At 48.6% G+C, this 4,222-nt stretch overlaps 1 long non-coding RNA gene across 1 annotated transcript; it reads right to left on the bottom strand.

Annotated features, from left to right (window-relative positions):
- Positions 1-2,959: 2,959 nt before the first annotated feature.
- On the bottom strand, positions 2,960-4,094 carry LOC128628285 (uncharacterized). The gene is made up of 2 exons (XR_008392616.1): positions 3,947-4,094; positions 2,960-3,236 (listed from the first exon to the last, which is right to left on the bottom strand). It is a non-coding gene; the product is annotated as an uncharacterized LOC128628285 (long non-coding RNA).
- Positions 4,095-4,222: the final 128 nt, after the last annotated feature.

Consider the following 4,222-nt stretch of genomic DNA (forward strand, 5'->3'; position numbering starts at 1 on the left):
TGGGAATGCACACTGGTGTACCGGATATGCTGGGAACCAGCTTTGGGGATCCAAGAAAACCAGAGATTGCAGAGCCACTGCCAGTATGTACAGGATGGGGTGCAGTGGGAATGGCTTAGCAGGTGGGCTTTATAAAGATGGGACTGTGGAAGGCAGGCCATGTAGGGGGGGAGTGTGATACAACCCCAAGAGGAAGTAATGAGTAATGAGGTGCTGTTGTAGAAAGGGGGGCATTTTGAAATGGATTTGGTCCAGGGGTTGAAGGTCAGATTGCCAAGATTTTGATCCTGACTGCTTGGCGGTGGAGGTATTGGAAGATGGGGATTCCAAAGGGTGAACTGTATAAGAATCCAATTGAGATGATGGCATTTCATGCGTGGAAATAACCAGTAAATAGCTGGAAATCCCTACACAAGTCTTAGAAAATATGACCAGTCTCAAGATCTGAGTGGTTCACATAAGTCGTTGGAGATAAAAAATTAACCAACTTGAATAAGTGTTTACCCTTTATTCTTAATAACACCAAAACCCCACAAAAAGTTAATAGCATTCATTCCTAGCAGATAACAGCATAAAAATAACTGTTGGAGATTTTATTTGAGCTCAAATACATCTCTGAGCAGAGAAACATTAGTGTCAAAAAGAGGAAGTAACATGAGAAGGGGGAGACATGAGTAATGAACATCTCGGTCCTAGTAGAAAGGAGGAAAATGTGGTATCTTATGATTCATAGATGTATGGCTTCTGCTAAGTTACTTTTTATTTGTAAAACCAAATGTAAGAGACTTTTAAACTCTGGTTTCTTAAAAGGTCCTAGGGCACTACATATGCCTTAGTGAAATTTAAAATTTTTTAGAAATGAAAAATACAGGTGATACCTGAAAACAGAACCAAAGGATGAAGAGAAAGAATGTCACCCTCTTCAGGCATTCAGGTCCCCTTTCCCCCACCCATGTTATCTTACGCTGCCTTTAAGAGACAGCCAGAAATATACACTTTAAAGAGCAAATTCTTGCTTACACCAAACTTTAGCATGAAGCCTACTAATGTTGCATCCTCGGGCTGCGCTCCTGCCGCTCACAATCTAATCCAGGAGAGAAACGGACTTCCTAAGAGGCGCAAATAGTGACAAATCGCACGAAGGAGATCCGCAGTGTTAGAAGCTTGTCCGGGGCTGCCGACACATGGGGGGAGGGGGTCCGAGCAGAATGGGGTCCCAAACCGCAGGCCTCAGTGGAGGCCGCCCAGCGACGATGGCTCGGGTGTGCGCGGCTCTCCGGATCCTCCAGGGAGTCTGCAGCGCTGGGACAGGCGGCTGGAACCCCAGAAGCTCCCGGCGGAACCGAGCGCAGGTGCCGCCCTGCTGACGTCAGGCGGCGGACTCCCGAGATGCCTCGCGTGCGGCGCCCGAGTCCAAGCGCGCGCCGAAGTGCGTGCTCTGTGACAGGCGGCGGGGCACCCGTGGTCAGACCACACCTGGCCCTGGGCGTCCTACTACCCTGGGGTGCGTGAAACAGGTTGTGTCCCTGCCCTGGGTCTCCGCGAGCAGCAAGAGACTGATAATCCACAGGAGATTGTGTGCCATGTGCTGCAATGCAGTTTACTGGACCTCAAAGGACAAGCGCGAGAGCGGCTGAGTTGTGACAATAATAGTAATAAACTGGAGTCACGTACGTAACAACTGAAAGTTGTGTAGTACTTACTCTGTACCAGGAAGTGTTTTCAGCGGTTTACAAATACTGGATCCTACAAAGATCCAGTAGGATCTACAAAATAGATACCAGAGCAGTGATGAAGAGCACGGATGCTGGAACTGGACAGCCCAGCTCGGATTCCCTGCTTTGTCCTTTCCCAGCAGTGTGACCCTGGGGAGGCCGGAGTCTCAGTTTCCCCATCTGCTAAGAGGATAATTCTAACGCTGTAAATTTGTTGAGGATTAAATGAGCTAAAATTTGTAAAGCGTACAGAATAATGGTTGGCACCTAGTAAAGGCTAAGCTTTTGATGAATGTTATTTTTACAGATGAGAAAGCAGGCACAGAGAGGTTAAGTAATTTTCCTAAGACCACACAAACTAGTATATGGGTGGAGGTGGGACTCAAATCTGAGGAAGTCTGGCTTCAGAGCCTGTACTTTAAAAAATTATATATATTTATTGCCCTGACTGGTGTAGCTCAGTGAGCTGGGTGCAGTCCTGCGAACTGAAGGGTTGCCTGGGTCCTGACTGCAGTCTGCAGTTCCTGAACGGGGCACACACAACAGGCCACCGATCATTGTTTCTCTCCCTTTCTCCCTCTCTTCCCCACTCTATAAAAAGAAATAAAAGCTAAAAAGAAAAAAATATTTTAAAATTTTGATTTTGGAGTGAGAAAAAAAACATAAGATTTGTTGTTCCACTTACTGACACACTGATTGGTTGATTCTTGTTTGTACCTGTACCAGGAATCAAACCCACAAACTTGTGTTATCTGGGAAGGGACAATATTGTAACCAAATGAGCTAGCTGGCCAGGGCAGAGCCTACACCCTTGAATACTATGCTTTAGCAATGAAGAGGGGATGTCCATATGAATTATCTTATGAGGGAAGTGGGTGGGGAAGCCCTGAATTGATGGATATGGGATCTTCTAGCATTTGAGATGTGTTTCTTCCGCTGTGGTAAATGAAGTTTTCTTCAGCTGGCCCGAAATGTCCAGCAGCTTCTGGAAGAGGAGTCTGAGGCGGAAGCAGGGGCTTAGGGGCTGGCTCTCAGCGGGGTCTCTCCTGGTTCATTTTCCTTCCTCTCAGCAGGCCTCCCTGGGAGCCAGGTTTGGAAGGTAATTGTTACATGGCAACTTAAAATGGAAAATCCTGAATTCAACTCGACAGCTGAATTCTGGGCCTTGGGGATATTCAGAGAATGCTGGGACCACTCAGTATGCCCATAGTTCTGTGGAGGTAAGAAATGTTCAGACCTGTAGAGAATTTTTAGCATTTTATTTGAGCCAAACTGACAATTGCCAGGAAGCAAAATTAACGGGTTGAGAAATGCTCTGGAAAATGGCAGTTTTACCACTTATTTTATACATCAGAATAAAAGGGGAACACTAAAAGGGTTATAGTGGTGAAGATTACCATATATAAAAAGTAAAACGAAGACACATACTTCCTTGACAATGGTGGATAATTACAGTTAACAATCATGATAACAATAACAATGAGGGGCTTTGTGGCCTCTGGGTGGTTGTTCCTGAAGGGTCTAGAAAAAAAAGGAAATTAATTACCTTGACAAAGGCAGTTGTAGATGCAAAAACACAGGCCCACTTAAGGTATAAAGACTGACCTTTGTCAGGGACAATACCCACCTAGGGCCTGAGGATCTGATCTGATCCAATTTCAGTTAGAAAGTTTTGACTTCAGACCGCCCTGTGTGGTTGGTTGCTTTCAGTCTCTGAGTTTGTAAAGCCGCCAGGCAGGTCTCCCCTGAGCTTGTCAGGTTTAGTATGTGGCCCCTTCCCTATACCCTCGCCCCTAAGGCTAAAGGTGGACACGCACAAGTCAACAGAGTAGGGGCAGTGGACCCCAAGGATAAGTGGGAAATAGGTGGGAGGAATGGAAGTGTTCCTGACCCCAGCAAAGGCAAGGAAGCTAGCAAGTTTCTTCCGGCTAGAGATGGGGGAGTGGTGGCCGGGCAGAATCCTATTAATCTGGTTAGGGAGGACAGAGGTTTTATATTCTGGTGAAGCTAGATCAGGTTTGCATTTAGAGGGCTGGCTCAAGCTGCTAGGCAGGAGTAGAACCGAGGAGCCAGAGCCCCCGAATTCGAGGCTGACAAGGAGGCAGGATGGCAAGGCGCATCCCTGGTCTAGGCGGGGGTGAGGGGGCCGCTTCAGGGCTGGGCCTGTGGGCGGAGTAACGGCTTGGACTAGCCTTGGGCTAGTTTAACCCGAGGCCGTTTCCGGACCTTACTTTTCGGTCCTTGCGGCTGACTCCCTCTCCTCGGTCTTTGCTGTGTGGGGCTACTCCTGGGCTTCCCGATCCACACCTTTCCTGAGTCCAGACTGAGTTCCGCGGCGACGAACTCTGAGCTGCACCCTTCCGACCCTCCTTGCCCTGGGGCTTCAGGGCTCTGAGAGATTGCACTGCCTGCCCGCCCGCCGGCTGGCCCCGCCCCCGAGCGGGTCCCGCCTCCTTCAGGCCCCGCCCGGAACCTGCCTGTCTGCCTGCGCGCCCGGCCCGGGCGGT

This window comes from Artibeus jamaicensis, unplaced genomic scaffold, assembly GCF_021234435.1.
Source record: "Artibeus jamaicensis isolate MK-2021 breed Jamaican fruit bat unplaced genomic scaffold, CSHL_Jam_final contig_685, whole genome shotgun sequence".
NCBI lineage: Eukaryota > Metazoa > Chordata > Mammalia > Chiroptera > Phyllostomidae > Artibeus > Artibeus jamaicensis.